The following is a 17,524-nucleotide window of genomic DNA, read 5'->3' on the forward strand; positions in this document are numbered from 1 at the left end:
TCCTAATGTTTATAATATTTTTTTAATTATTCTAAACGTTTAGTTGCATTAATTTTATTTTTAATATTTTTTATTTATATTAAAATGATTCATAAGTATTAATTCTATATAAAATATGTGGATATATTACCTTTAAAATTATTCAAAAGGACTAGAAGCACGAAGTCTTGATTTATATTAATATTCTATTTTATATTATATGTTTTATATTTGGTTTTTTATTCTTATTCACAATTCACCCGATTGATTATTAGTCAATAAAGCTTTGTGTACATCAACCCCACTTGCTAACTCCCCCACTATCATTTGCTCTTAATCAATAAAATTTCATTAAAGAATTAAGAATGTACCACATGCTTCACGTTATATTGACCGGCTCAGTGACATTTATAAATGCATGAAAATAAAAAATTGCAGTGAAAATTAACGATGTAAACGAGTATGGATAGACTCATTCTTTTCGATACGAAAATTGTATGTGTATTATTGTGCATCGTTATGAAACTGGAGTATGTTATACGGTGATGTGGCAACTGTATTTTTAAAAATTTATGGAGCAAAAATCATACCATTTGATTTCTTTATTACTGAAAATTGATACAAAGATCCAATTTCTTTGAGAAATAACTTTTCAAAATCTGCATAACATTAATCGGTAGATTCGATTTGAGTGTGTTCACTTTTTTTTTTTTTTTTAAGAAAGAACAAATCAAATCGTCCGATTTGAATTAAAAAAATTTAAAATGTCTAAATGCATGCAAATGGAACCAACAGATTTGTAGGCTTTTATATATATACAGCTCTTAACACAGTTAGCAAATCTTTCTTGTTCCTCTTCTCTCAATTCTTAACTCTTCTCCTCTCATTATATTCTCCTTTTGTGTTTTAAAAATAAATATTAAGCACAAAACTAAAACAAATTAAACGTTAAAGAATATTTTTAAAATTTTTTAAGAATTTTATAGACAAAAAATATACTTTAGCTTAGTTAGGTAAAATTTTTATTTTTTAAAAGTAATTTATAAAAGTTAATTTTTAAAAGATGATTTTTTAAAAGTTGTAACATTTATGTTTGGTAAATCAAATTAAAAAATAGCTTTTAATAAACATAAGCAACATCAATTTTTTTTCCAAACATATATATATATATATATATATATATATATATATATATATATATATATATATATTCCAAAAATTGGAAACATGTTGTGAAATAAATAAAAGATATACTAAATATAAAATAAAAATATATAAATAGAAGACTCTATTAATATAATTAGCTCAATAATAATAATTCATATATGTATTTATTAATATATATATATATATATATATATATATATATATATATAAAGAGAGAGAAGTATTCAGTAAAATTGGAACGTAAAGAGAGAGAATTGATTTGTTTATTGTTGTGTATTGTTTCAATCGTTGCTTCTACTATTTATAGACGAAGAAAGATTTATATTTTCAAATTTCTTTAATGCATTCATCCTTGAGAGCATGAGCCGCCCATAATAAATGGCATCCACATACTCATTCTTATCACAACACTCTCCCTTAGATGCCCATTTAGGATTATGACTCGTTAAAACCTTACTAAAGAAAATTTAATGGGAAAAAATTTTAGTGAAGGAAAAAGAGTACAAAATCCTTTGTGATGGGAACTGCCTCATTAAAAACCTTGTCAAGAAAAACTTAATGGGAAAAAATCTGACCAAGGAAAAAAGAGAACAGTCTCCCCCTCTTGTCGACATTATTTAACATCTCGAAATCGACACATCTCAATATGATGTACAAATTTTTCAAATGAAGATTTTGGGAGTGACTTTATAAATAAATCTGCCAGATTATCACTTGAACGGATCTTTGATGTATCCACCTTTAAGTTGAGCAACGCATGCTTCATTATCTTCAAACAGGACAGTTGGAGCTATCTTTTGATCAATCAGTCCATATAATGAAAGAATATATTTGATCAAACTCCTGAGCCAAAAATACTCGCGACTTGCTTCATGAATTGCTAGTATTTCATCATGATTAAAGGATGTTGCTACAATTGTCTGTTTCGTGGACCTCCATGATATAGTTGTTCCACCATATGTGAACAGGTATCCTATTTGAGATCTCCCTTTATGCGGATCAGACAAGTATCTAACATATGCATAGCCAACTAATTGTGACTTGGATCTATGTGGATAAAATAATCACATATCCACTGTTCCATGAAGATATCGAAAGATTTGTTTGATTCTACCCCAATGTCTTCTGGTTGGGGAGGAACTATACTTTGCTAGTAAGTTCACAGCAAATGATATATCGGGTCGTGTATTATTAGCAAGATATATTAGCGCTCCAATGTCACTAAGATATGGTACTTTAGGACCAAGGATATCTTCATTTTCTTTTTTAGGACGAAATTGATTCTTTTTCACATCCAAAGATCTTACGATCATTGGGGTACTCAAGGGATGTGACTTATCCATATAAAATCTTTTCAAGATCTTCTCTGTGTATGTTGTTTGATGAATAAAGATCTCATTTTTCATATGCTCGATCTGCAGACCGAGACAAATTTATTCCTTCTAAGATCTTTCGTCTTAAACTCTTTTTTTAGAGTTTTTATAATTGTTGGAATCTCTTCAGGAGTTCCAATGATATTTAAATCGCCAATGTACACAGCAATTATAATGAATCCAGATGCATATTTTTTTATGAAGACACATGGACAAATATCATTATTCTTGAATCCATTTTTTGCCAGATAATCAGTAAGACGATTATACCACATTCGTCCAGATTGGTTCAGACTATATAAATATCTTTGCAATTTGACTGAGTATAATCCTTGTGAATATTCATTGGATGGTTTAGATATCTTTAGTCCTTCAGGGACTTTCATATAGATATGTCTACCTAATGGGCCGTATAAGTAGGTTGTTACCAGATCTATTAAATGCATATACAGTTTATGATATGCAAACAAACTGACCAAATAACGCAATGTTATCACATCCAATACAGGGAAATACGTTTCTTCATAATCTATACCGGGTCTTTGTGAAAAACCTTGTGCCACAAGTCAGGCTTTGTAGCACACAACTTCATTTTTCTCATTTTATTTTCTCACAAATATCCATCAGTATCCAATAGGTTTTACATCTTCAGGTGTACGGACTACAAGTCCAAAGACTTCACGTTTTGCAAGTGAGTCTAATTCAGCCTTCATGACTTCTTTCCATTTTGGCCAATCATTCCTTAGTCAACATTCTTCGACTGATCTTGGCTCAAGATCCTTATTTTCATGCATGATATTTAATGCCACATTATATACAAATATTTTATTGACAATTGTCTTATTTTGGTTCTATTTCTCTCTTGTAATGACATAATTTATCGAGATCTCATCATTTTCACAATTTTCAGGTACTTGAACGTCTTTTGACGTTAAAACTATATCAGAATTTTGGACAACTGCAGGTGTCTCTACTATGTCTTTTTCAACAGGAATAGTATTTACCTCTTTTCTCTTTCGAGAATTTTTTGTCTTTGGAACTGACAGACCTGCCACGCTTCTGGCGTGAATTTGCTTCGGTGGCTACTTGTCCAACTGGAACATCAATTCAAATTGGGATATTTTCTGCTGGTATATAAGGTTTGGTTATCCTCTTTGTATCGGAAAATACATTAGGCAATTTATTTGTTATTCTTTGCAAATGTATAATCTTTTGAACTTCTAGTTCACATTACCCTGATCAAGGATCTAAATGAATCAAGGATGATGCATTCCAATTAAATTCCTTTTCAGGAAGCTTATTCTCTCCCCCTAGTGTTGGAAATTTTGATTCATCAAAATGATAATCCGCAAACCGACTTTAAATACATCTCCAGTTTGTATCTCAAGATACCTCACTATAGAGGGAGAATCATATCCAACATATATCCCAAATTTTCTTTGAGGTCCCATTTTGGTGCGATTAGGTGGTGCAATGGGAACATATATTGCACACCCGAATATTCTTAAATGAGAATATTTGGCTGTTGGCCAAAAGCTAATTACATAGGAGAGAATTGATGGTAACTCGTCGAATAAGTGTTGCGGCATGTAAAATAGCATGCCCCTAACCGAGGTTGGGAGATTTGTTCTCATAAGTAAAGATCTAGCAATTAATTGGAGGCATTTAATAAGTGATTCTGCTAACCTATTTTGTGTGTGAACATAAGCTACTGGATGTTCAACACTTATTTTATTAGCCATACAATAAGCATCAAAGGTTGGGAGGTAAATTCACCAACATTATCAAGATGAATTGCTTTGATTGAATTTTCTGAAAATTGTGCTTTTAATCGAATAATTTGAGCCAGTAATCTCGCAAACGCCAGGTTGCGAGAAGATAATAAGCACACATGTGACCATATCGAAGATGCGTCTATTAGGACCATAAAATATCTAAAAGATCTACATGGTGGATGAATATGTCTACATATATCGCCTTGAATCCTTTTTAGGAATTCAGGGGACTCAAATCCAATCTTTACTGGTGATGGCCTTAAAATTAACTTTCTCTGAGAACATGCAGCACAACAAAATTCACTAGATTTAAGAATCTTCTGGTTCTTTAGTGAATGTCCATGGGAGTTTTCAATAATTCTCCTCATCATGGTTGTTCCCGGATGACCCAATCGGTCGTGCCAAGTTATGAAATCATTTGGGCTAGTAAACTTCTGGTTTAGAATGGCCCAGATGAAAGTGAGCATAACTTTTCTAATATAACCTTTTTATTTAAATCACGGGTTGTGATATATAAGTACTCATGATTTTTTTCATTCATTGTCTCAGTATGATATCCATTTCTGCGAATATTTTTGAAACTCAACAATTTTCTTAGAGACTTAGTAGACAATAGTGCATTATTTATTACGAATTTTGTTTTTTTGGAAAACAAAATTATAGCTTTTCCAGAGCCTTCAATCACATTGCCTGAGCCAATAATAGTATTAATATATTCTTCTTTTGGCACAAGATGGGTAAAATATATATCACTTTTTAGAATAGTGTGCGAACTTGCACTATTCGCAAGGCATACATCTTCATTATATATCCTTGCAATTTTCTTCAAAGACAAATAATAATAATAAAATGAGTAGAAATATTTACGCAGTAAAATTATTTCCTTGATTGAAAATATTTTTCTAAGAAGAATAGTATATACTAAAAATTTCATTATTATTATTATCTTGGTACATTCAGTAATTTTGAAATTCAAATGCATAAAACTTAACAAGAAGTTTCTTACATTATTTATTCACATGAATACTTAACAAACACACATATTAAACTATTCCATCATTTATCAAATAGCCAATATTTTCTTAGGTTCCTCAAAGAAATCAGATACATCATAATGAGTGGTGGAATTTTCAGCATTATTTGAAACACAATTCGTTTTCTTTGCTTTGTCATCCTTTTTCAAGGATGCTTGATAAGGATCAACTAGGTACCTTGGGGTACGACAGATACGTGTCCAATGACCCTTTCCACCACAACGGAAGCATTTATCCTCAATTGATTTACTTTATCCATTGTTTCTTTCTTTATCCCACTTCTGGTGAGATATTCATTTTTCAATCATACGTCAAGATGACGCCGAAGGAAAATCATGGCTTTTGGCTTATCCTTCTGGGATACATTATTTTCAGCCTTAATGGTATCTCCAAGATTCATTAAATCAAGATGGATTTTAGTATCAAGTATCCATGATAAATAATTGTTTTCACATATATCAAGAGCATTAAATTCAAGATGAGAGTGCTTCGACGTAATAAAAATTTGTTACCTGGAGTCTTCCTAAAATTTGATCAGAGTCTCATGCTGATAACGTGTTGTGAAATAAATAAAAGATATACTAAATATAAAATAAAGATGCATAAATAGAAGACTCTAGTATTAATATAATTAGTTCAATAACAATAATTCATATATGTATTTACTAATATTATATGTTGTAATATATATATATATATATATATATATATATATATATATATATATATATATATATATATATAAGTATTCAGTAAAATTGGAACGTAAAGAGAGAGAGAGAAAATTGATTTGTTTATTGTTGTGTATTATTTCAATCGTTGCTTCTACTATTTATAGGCGAATGAATATTTACATTTTCAAATTTCTTTAATGCATTCATCCTTGAGAGCATGAGCCGCCCATAATAAATGGCATCCACATACTCATTCTTATCACAACAAAATAATACAAGAAATTGAGGCCTCTCAAATGACACTAATGCAGGTGTCAGAGCAAAAGGATTTAAAGATAAGGGGAAACGAAAGAGTAAAGGTATGTGGTGAAGCACTCAAGCACGGAAACCAAACAAATTGAGCAAGACTTCCTTCAAGAATCTTGTTGGTTAGCTTGTGAGAATCTTGAGTCAATTTATCTGCAGAGCACATTTCCTTGTCAAATACGTACCGGTTCCTTGCCTTCTAGCAATTCCAGCAAAGCATTACCAGAATTGTGTTTAGTCAGCGTCCATCCGAATTCCCAGCCCCACGTATGCAAATTTTTTGCCACCAATGAACGAAGGACTCTAAGCAATTGCTCTACATATTTTCATTAATCAACACTGATCTCCAAATTGCTACAGAAAGGGGGCATTGAAAGAGACAGTGGCAGATGGTTTCTTCTTGAACTAGACAGCGAGGACAAGTACCAGGAGTGCCAGAGAATTTGCTATGCAATAAGCTCATCACCAGGAGTTTTTCATGTAAGCATTTCCACAGAAAAATCTTTATCCTATGAGGCAACTTCATTTTTTATAGACTATCCCAGACTTTGTGATTTTAAAAAGATTGGGGGCATTGAAAAAGTGGTGGATGGTAGAAAGAATAAGCAATTTTATAACCTGAATTTACCTTGTATGTTCCTGATTTGGACTAGATCTAACTAGTTTTATCTTCCCTTTCTGTTGGTGTTATTGACAGGATTCTCAAGCTAATAGCCGCAGTGAAGGTGGACTCTATTAGCGTTTGGTTTCATCTTCGATAAGGAGTCATTAGATCGCTGACATAGAATAGAGAGTGGTTAGGTTGCTGCTGGAAGCCTGATAAGGGAACAATGAATGGCACCAGGGGAGGCAACCAAGGATCTTGGATAATTCTGATTGACGTTCCAGAGCCTATTCTTCATAACAAGCCCTTTTCAACTACTTTTCGGCCCTCTAAGATGTTGCACCAGCCCCAAGAAGGTACATTACCTAACTCAACTCTCAGTATATCACTATATCTGAAGTATTTGCCCTTTAGTAATCTGGAAATATTTGAATTAGGGTATTTAGCAATTCGCTAGCATTGTTTTCCGAGTAGAGCTAGGTTCTGTGCCCGTAAATCTTTTATTCTGAGCCCACCTTCCTTTTTGGGTCCTGTCATAGTATCCCACTTAATCCATACGATCCTCCTTTCTGAGCCTCGTTGGCCCCACCAAAATTGAGACAGCATTCTATGAATCTCATCGATTAAAGTATTCGGGAGTCTAATACAAGACAATGAGTAGATGAGAATTGCTTCACCAACTGCCCTTAATCTGAGTATGCCTCCCACCAGATGATAACAAAATTCTTTTCCAACCCTATATCTTCTTTTGAATTTTATCTTTAATGTCTCCGAACGTGGCTTTCTTTGATTTCTAAACAATAGAGGGGAGTCCCAAATATTTATCTTGGGCTCTGATATGATTAATATTGAGGTTGTGAGCAATGTTAAGTCTAGTTTTTTAGGGGTGTTATGGCTAAAGAAAACTATAGACTTATCCAAGTTCACCTTTTGACCACTGAAACTCTCATAATTGTTTAAGAGCTCCAAAATCCTTTGGGTTGCCTCAGTTGAACTCTTACAAAATAAAATAGAGTCATCCGCAAAAAGCAGGTGATTAATTGATGGACATCTCCGATTAATCTGAGATAGAGGATCGCCATGGCGAAGACCCCTGTTTGGTCTAAAAAAACCAAAAGGCTGTCCTTTCACAACTACAGAGTAAGAAACAGACGTTACTAGTTCTTTTGTCCAGTTAATCCATTTTGAATCAAAGCCTAGCTTTTTCATAATAAACCAAAGAAATTACCATTCAACCCTATCATATGCCTTGCTCATATCAAGATTAATAGCCATTTCAGAGTCCAAACCACTTTTTTTATTTTTCAAATAATGCATGCATTCATGTGCAATAAGGATATTGTCTGAAATAAGTCTCCCCTTTAAAAAAGCACTCTGATTGGGACTAATGACTTTATTCATAATGCTCTTATAATATCCCATGGTTTTTTTTGAAACGTTTTACATTTACCCTCTAATTTTATGAAAATACCCATTCTACTATTATCCCTTTTATCAAACCCTAACCCTAATCTCAAAATAAAACTCACACCCTCCTTCTTACACGCATACACACACATTTCAGAGAGAGGGAGAAGGAATGGAAGCAAAGAAAAGAGAAAGGGGAGAGTGACAGAACAGAGAAGAGAAGATAATGGGAGGCTGTCCGCCGTCACTGCCGTCGCCTTGGAGCACGCCGACGTCGTGCCTCACTGCCGTGGAGCCGCTGTCCCACGCGTCTCCGTCGGCGCTAACGAAAAGGGGAGAGAGTGAGACGTTGAGGCAAAGAGCTGCCGCTGCGGGAAACGCAATGGAGGAGAGGACGCCGCCAGCTCTGTCGCGCCTGGTTGCTGCTTAGCACGCTGTCGGAGACCGCCGTTCCCTCACTACTGCTGCGTCACCATTGATGAAGCTGTTGCCGCTACCGTGAGCCGCGAATAGATGAGGGAGAAGGAGGAAAGTTTGTGAGGGAAAAGAAGCAGCGCTGCAACCTTGCCGCCGTACCTCCTTGCTGCCATCGAGCTGTCCGTTGCCATTGTTGCCATTCTGGTTCGCTCTTTTTCCTTGAATCTGTTTCACTTCAGTATTCTGCCATTCTGATTCTATTGAACCTCTGCTTTACCTTGGATTTTCCAGCACTATTTCTTGTTGTCTTCCATTCAATTTGAATCCAATATTTTCTCTGGGTGCTATGGTCATTGACGTTGCAATAAGAAATGGATGCTGCTGTTGTTACAGCCGCAACTTTCCGCTGCCCCGGTCCAAATCCTGTGTCTTTTCATTTCATTTTACATTGATCCTCCTCACCCGTTAATTCCACACTTCGTGTTTGGTCTCTTCGATCCCTTAGGACCACGTTGTGAGTAGGCTTTACATTTATAATTATTTGGCTTTACATCTATAATTATTTTGATATATGCTGCTTAAATTTATGACTATACTTAAGCTATTAACCAAGGATTTGAATTTGATTTTAATAATGGATTTATTAGAACTAAATATTTATTTTTGTGAAATTTAAATTTTTAATCTGCATATAAGACTGTATATATGTTTGATGAAGTTTTGTATTGTTTCAGAATATTCGATTTTATTTGAATATGTGTTTTTGTAACATTAAAGTATTATGGATACTCACTTATATGCTTTGAATTTGTAAAGTATATTCGACATTTCATATGATTGAAAAAGATTTTTTATTAGAAAGTATTATTGATTTGATTTGATATTGTATATATTTGAGAGATCAAAGATTAGTTGTATTTGAAATTATATGTTTTGAATTGGTTTGGGAGGCTCATATTAGAAAACCGTAGTTAACGGCGGTTATGATGTTAACTTAGATGCATGTAACTCAGACTCCAACTAGCAGGGGTGTTGCTAGCCTAACGTATAGGCCACACGTTAGATCTGTTATTCTGTTAGGACACACAAGAGGAAAGGGCTACCCATAGAGGTGAAGCCGCCCAAGTGTGGACTTTTGATTTGATTTCTGTATGAGAACTCCCTTATTGATTCACTTATTATAATCAACTATTATTTTCTAATTAAAATTACTTTGATGATAATGTTTGTATAGTCTCATGTCAATTATAGATGTATTGTCTAGTCAGTGAGTTGCAAAACTCATCCCGTTTTTCTAAAAATATTTTTCAGGAACAAATATTTGACTATGTGAGACTTTCTATTCAAGAGTAACAGTCTGCAATGAGTACTTATTCTTTGTCGAATTTCTAGAAGTGTATGCTCTATATGTCACAGGCAGGATCCAACCATTCTTAGTTATTATAATTTTTTGTTAAAAATATATAACTATTTATTTTAGAACTTGTAAAATATTTGTAACTTGCTTATTCAACTTATATTTGACTATGTTAGGCTTGCTATAGGATTATTTTTCTGAGCGCCGGTCATGACTCATTTTGGGTCGTGACGGCTCTGCATTCTATGCACCATAACCTTAAAAATAATTTTGCATATAACAAAAGATAAGCTAATAGGTCTCACTTGGTTTATAGTGCTGGCATAAGGAATTTTAGGGATAAGACAGATATGAGTATGGTTAAAACTTCTTAGGATTCGACCATTATGGAAGAAACTTCTAACAGCTTCAAACACATCGCCCCCTACAATATCCCAAAAGGAATGGAAGAATTTTGCAGTGAAACCGTCATTACCCGGAGCACTTTGAGGATAGACACTGAAAGTTGCACGTTTGATCTCCTTCATAGAAACTGGTCTTTGGAGCCTCCAGTTCATGGAAGCTATAACCATAGGCTCCAAATCCTCAAGGAACCGGTTTGGATCAGTCGCATCGTTGGATGTGAATATATCTCAAAAGTACTCCTCTGCCATTCTTGCTATTTGTTCTGGTTAGGATGCGACTTCACCATTTCGACCAATCAATCTCCAAATTCTATTCTTCCGCATCCGAGACTGGAATTTCTGATGAAAGAATCTTGTATTCTGGTCCCCTTCTTTAAGCCATTTAACACAAGATTTCTCTCTCCAATAGCTTTTTTCCTTATTAAACGCCAATTCTAACTTTTTTCCAATCCATTTAGCTCGTGACCACCATGAACTCCCCTTGCCTGAAGTTCCTCTATGGCTTATTGTAACTCTTCAATCTCTCATTTTGAGTTAGTTTTGTGGTGAATCTGCCATTGGACTATCCCGTGTCTACAACGCTTTAGTTTTTGGGCCAAAGAATACATTGCTGGTCCTTCTACTCCCAACCCCCAGGCCTCCACTACAATCTGTCTAACTTCTCTTTCATAACACCACCGCTCTTGGAATTTAAACCTTCGTTTACTGCACCAGATTTGGGGATCAGTTTCCAAGAGAAGGGGGCATGATCTTAGCCTGATTCTAAAAGCCTGTTTAGTATACCACGCGGGTATTGTGTTTTCCAACTCAATCCAACTAACCTACGATCCAGTCGCTCTTGTACTAATTCTAAACCTTGCCTTCTATTTGTCCATGTGAAAGGGCGACCCACCATTCCAATGTCCAATAACTCATTAACATTAATGAAGTTATTAAATGCTAGAATTGAGGTTGCTGATTTTTTACTACCACCCTATTTTTCTGCTTGTTCGGCTATAGCATTAAAGTCACCTATAATAACCACTCTACCTTGGAATTGCTGAATAATAGAGAAGAGCTCATTATACTGAGAGTCTCGAATAGTGTCCAAGCTATTTAGGTGAACTCCAATGAGTCCCCAAATCTCGTTCTTGCTTGTGTCATGAACCTCTGTTGCTATAAAGTTATCACTACTATTTCGGATACGAAGATTGATAGTATCTCTCCATCCTAAAACTAAGCCACCAGCCACCCCAACCAGGTCCACAATGTTCTAATTACTATAGCCACATTAACGAAGTCTTGCATCCACTTGTCAAGATTGATTCTTTGTCTCACTAAGAAAAATAATCTCAAGGGGAGTGGGACTTACTCATCCCTTTAAGGTTGTGGATAGTTAGGGGTCTCCCTAAATCCCGACAATTCCACACTAAAACTTTCGTGGTGCCTTGGGTACCATTTGAAGGCTGGTACCCTCCACCATTAAACATGTTAGCTGTTCTTCTTCGAATCTGGCCCTTTTCGGAGACTCATCCGTCCCCCCATTCTTCAGTCGTCTCTTTATTCCTAACTAGGCTTCTGTTGAGTATAGTCCTTGTCTAGCGAAGCTCTTCCACTTTTTACCATTTTCAATCTTCGGGTTCTATTTAGGGTCACTCTGCGGGTACTTGTCCTGGGCAGCCATAGGAGATGGTTCCGCAATTACAACAACCTCCATCTTATCAGTCTCATCTTCACGATTTTGGGGTAAGGGAAATGCTGGTAATACAGAATGTGTCTTTGCTTTCTCTTCTTCCACTTTATCCTACTTGTTCATCCCAGTAAACTCCTCTAAAAGAGAACTTAGAATGGGCTTCTTCTTCCTCTGTGTTCTGCTGTTCTGCGTCTGATTGGAATGGTTATGGTTATTTTTCCCTTCTATTAATATACGCACACCAACTTAGCTGGCTTTCACCCATTCTCCTTTTCTGTCTTGTGTAACTTTATCAGCCTCCATGTCTCTTATTTGGTCATGACAGTGTTTTGCATCATGCTCCATGCGAGCACAATAAGGACAACATATCCCAAGTCTCTTATATCAAATGCCAATCACCATCTCCTTCCTCTTCGATCCAGCAATTTTTAAGTTATCTTTAACTTTTTGATTTGCCTCCATACTGACTTTCGCTTTGAGAATCCTTGTTTCTCTACCCCGCATCTGAAAGAGTCCAACCTCTAGCACTGGGCCAATCCGCTCCCCCAACTTCCTGGCAACTTCTAGCGTTTTATATGGCTCTGACAATCCCTAAAATTGTGTCCAAACCGGGAAACTAGTTATGATCTCCACATTAGGGCTATACTATTTATTCCGCCATTTGACATGAAGCACATAATCTTTGAACAGCTACGGTGCTCCACGTTCAATACGGATTACATCCACTTCATAAAAGAAGAAAAATTAGAATTTATTATCGCCCATGTTGCAGACTTTGAATCCCTCTGGTTTACCCAGATTGCCTTTAGTGCATTCTCCATGGTTCCAATCGAAAATATTTTGGCAGCAAAAATTTTACAACAGAGATTGTTAGTGCAAGCATTCACACCTTTTGATATATCTTCTTCGTCCAAAAAGACAATCTCCTCTAATTCCTCTTCACTTGATTCTCCGTGTTGGTCTTTAGTTTTCCTTGTTTATGCCATACAAAGTTACGTGGAAAAGACTTGGTCAACCAGATGCTCACAAGGAAAGAGTGGAAAGCTAATCACTTTGATCATTATAAGCCTTGACGGCAGAGAGGCTCCGTTTGAGAAAACCCTAACAGAGTACTTTTAACTCTAACAGAGCACTTCACAAGCAACATCAATTGTGCTTGGTAAAATAGTTTTTAAATTTTAAAAATACTATAATAGAGATAAATGTAAGTATTAAATTTGAAAATTATTTAACATATGAGGTTATATTAGACTTTTAAATTTTGAAAAGCACAAGTCAACTTTAAAAAGTTCTATCTGAGATGCCTTCAAAAGTATCCCAATCATTTAATTGCTGCAAGTACAAGCACATAGTCTCTTTGATTTACCAAACACAAAATAAAGAGTTTAAACTTTTAAAAAGTACAAACACCTCTTCGCAAAACTTTACCAAACCAAACCTTTATTCTATTTACACAATAAAACAAGTTAATCTATCATTCAACCCTCTCATTTCCTTCCGAACCTTGAGAAGTGAGAAGTCTGTTCGCACAAATAATCTATTCTTCTGCCACCCCATTACAGGCCACACCCTTGCAGTTGTGTAGTCTCTTGTTCTCTTATCCCTTCGATTTCAACTGTTGCCTCCATCTCTCCTGTTGTTTGCTGCTCTGCCCCCTCTTCGGCTCTTTTCTCTCTCTCGGTCTGGAACTCTTTTGATTCGTTCTTTTAATTTGCACGAACACTGTCTACTTTAATCATTTGTTATATGGATGCACAACAATTCAAAATAGATATTATAGATGTCAATCGATATTGCCCAACTTATTTTATTGTTTTATATGAAATTAAATTAAAAAAAAAAGAAAATCAATCACTCATATAGCACATTTACATATGTTTAGTATAAGAGGAAGTATAGGGAGCCAATAGAGTATCTATATAATGTGTACAATACGGGTATAAAAATATTCGATTTAGTAGGATATCAGATGTTTATTATCCTTGGTACCTAGATGGTTATTCTGGATAGTATGAGTGTATTGTGTTTAAAAAATTAGTAATATTTTATTCTATTTATTTTTTAATTCATATTAGGTCAAATAAATAACCTATTATACACATTATACAAATATTTTATTGGCTTCCTAGCAAGATTCTTAGGATAATTATGACACTCATGCTAATAAAATTCTGCCCGCTGATAAATCATATATAAATTAAAGCTTTGAAGTGCCAATATTGATTAACCTGTAGGTATATTATCTAGGTATTTGGTATTTTATGTTTTAATTGGATCCTTATATTCAGGAAGGAGCTAAAAAGGGATGGGTAGTGGTTTTAGCTTTCAAAAAATTTAAAAAATTATACTTATATATAAAATATGTGTTTTAAAAATAAAAAAATATTATATAATTTAATAATTTTATATGTATTATTTTTTATTATGTGATAAATTTATTTTTTAATTGTTTAATTCATTAATATTTTTTACTTAACTAATTTAATATCATACTCTCGAGTCTTTATACCTTTTAAATTAGTTTTTAAAAAATAATCTTTATATTTATTTTTTTTAAAAATCATTTATTTTTTATATTAATATATTTAATATTTATATTACTATATTAATAATGACTTACGTAGTTATATTTTAGTAATCACATTATATACTTTAGATATTCTTTTCTTGTAAAAATATTTATTTTTCTTCTAAATTTACGGTTATTAAAACAAAAAATTTTATAAAGATATCTTATATCTTGTATTCTATAAGTGTCTTTCAAACAATTAATAATTTATAATTTATTTTCAACAAAACAACAACAACAACAAAGCCTTGTCCCACTAAGTGAGATCGGTACATGACTCAAACAACGCCATTGTGTTCTGTCATGTATCATGTCTACAGAGAGACCGTTTACATGTAGATCTCGTTTGACCACCTCATGGATGGTTTTCTTAGTTCTTCCTATGCCTTTCTTCCCTTGTCCATCTTCCATCTCATTTACCCTCCTGACTGGATGTTCTATCGGTCTTCTTCTCATATGTCTAAACCACCTAAGATGCGATTCAACCATCTTTTTCACAATGGGTGCTACTCCAACTCTCTCCCTTATATCTTCGTTCCTTATTTTATCCAATCGCGTATGACCACTCATCTATCTCAACATCTTCATCTCTGCCACACTCAGTTTATAATTTATTTTCAAATATGTGATAATTTTTAACTAAACACACTATAACTTAATGGTATTTTATAATTTTATAGGGGTACTCTACTATACAGATTGAGGTGGTATAGAGAGAGAAAATAATTTTTTTATAATTATTTTTTATTCTTTTATTGTTATTTAAAGTGTGAGTTCTATCTTTTTTAATTTCTCTTTTATCCCATACAAAAAAAGATCTGTAAACTTATATCTTTACCATATAATCCACTAATTTTATAATATGCTATTAATATTGTTATATTTTTTTATGTAATATTAAAAATAAAATTTTGAAAAAATTTATAAATATATATCTATTTTGATAAATATTTTAAAAAGTTAACTCTAATAATTATATATTAATTATTTTTATAAAATAAAAAAGATTATCTAAAATTCGGCCGCTCTATATTAAAATTTATGCATCCGTGTCTGCTTATATTCTATGATGTTATATTGGTTTTGAAAGAATGAATTGATGTTCTTCATAGGTTATAGGATAAGGAAATCATAATTATAGTGAAAAAGATTATTATAGTTGATATAGCGTTCAAATCCAAATCGATCTAAATTAAACTATTTATTTAATTTAATTTAAATCGAAAATCAATTAAAAATGCACTAATTTAGATTTTTTTGGATTTTATTTTTTGCAAACTGCTTGATCATATCAGATTTCAGATCTATTTTTCACAACTAATCCAATTCAATCCAAACCGCACAATGTGTTATAATATTATTATTTTATTATTGTGTTTACAATTATACTTATAACATATTCAATTTATTATACATTTTTATATTTTTCATGTATTATTATTATTTAATAAATGTCTTATGTTCAAAATATGATTTATTTATTTATTTTAACTAACCTATAATTTTATTTCTATTGTTATGTTATTGTTGGGTTTTTAAGATATTGTTGAGACTTACTATATCATTATTGGTTATTTAAAATTTAATGTTAAAGTTTATTATATATATTTAATTTTTTTAATTTACAAAACCGCAAATTCAATCCAATCCAAACCGTTGAAAATTGAATCAGATTCGAATCATATGTTTTTTAAAAAAATTATCTAATCCAAATTGTATCGCAAGTAAACTTAGTGCTCAGATCGGATAAGTTTTTAACTTAAAACTAATTCAAACGGTACTACGAACACTCCTAATAGTTTTTTTTCCAAAAATAGTAGATTATATTTCATTAGTTATTAAAAAATGAAATACAAAGATGTCCAAAAGCAGGACAGCATAATAAAAAGTGTGAATTTCCCAAAAACACTACACTAAATATATTCATCCAATGGTGCGTGGTCGAAAAACGAAAAAAAATCTTAAAAAAATGATAAATCAAATTGAATGCAAATAAAAATTTGCCTCATGAAGATGACGACCTAAATTGGGAGTTTTTTGAGAATTCCTAATAGTTGATTAGATAATTCAAGGTAATTTTAATTTAGGAAAAATATTGTTAAAAAAGAGTACAAAACTGAAACTGAAAATAATGCGAACCAATCAACCCCTAACATTTCCCAATAATCCACTATATTAAAAAAATTCAGCCTATAACTTATCAGTGTTCATTTTGCTACTCCTATGATTTATTAATTAATTAATATTTTTGGCCATATACTGCTATGATTTATAAGTGTTAGTTTTTTTTTTTTTTTTTATACGAACGGGACTAATGGACTAATGCCCAATAAGTGTTAGTTTTTTTGGTGACTACCAATAAGTGTTAGTTGAATGGTATGAGTGCTGTGCAAAAAAAAAAAAAATCCAGATTATGAATTTTAAATCCAATCTAAATCAAATCATTTGAGAAAAAGTCAATTTTAAACAAAAAAAAAATTCAAACCAAATTACATCAATTTTATAGTTTGATTTTTTAATTTAAATTATTTAACCGATTTAAATTCGGATCCAAATCCGAATTAAGATCCAAGATTGGAAAAACCTTAATCTGAAGTCACATAATCTCTTCCCGCTTGATCTTCTCATTTTCTGGCTCTTCTCATCATCTAAATTCAGCTGTCGGCGCTTATTGTCTCCGCCGCAGCTGGCACCGGAACAGGCAGCTGGCACTGCAGTTTCGTATCTTCCGCCGCCACCACAAGCGCGTCCCATCTCTGGTCGTAGCTTTCGCCTCTTTGGATCGT

This window comes from Arachis hypogaea, chromosome 2 (genome assembly GCF_003086295.3).
Source record: "Arachis hypogaea cultivar Tifrunner chromosome 2, arahy.Tifrunner.gnm2.J5K5, whole genome shotgun sequence".
Taxonomy (NCBI): Eukaryota; Viridiplantae; Streptophyta; class Magnoliopsida; order Fabales; family Fabaceae; genus Arachis; species Arachis hypogaea.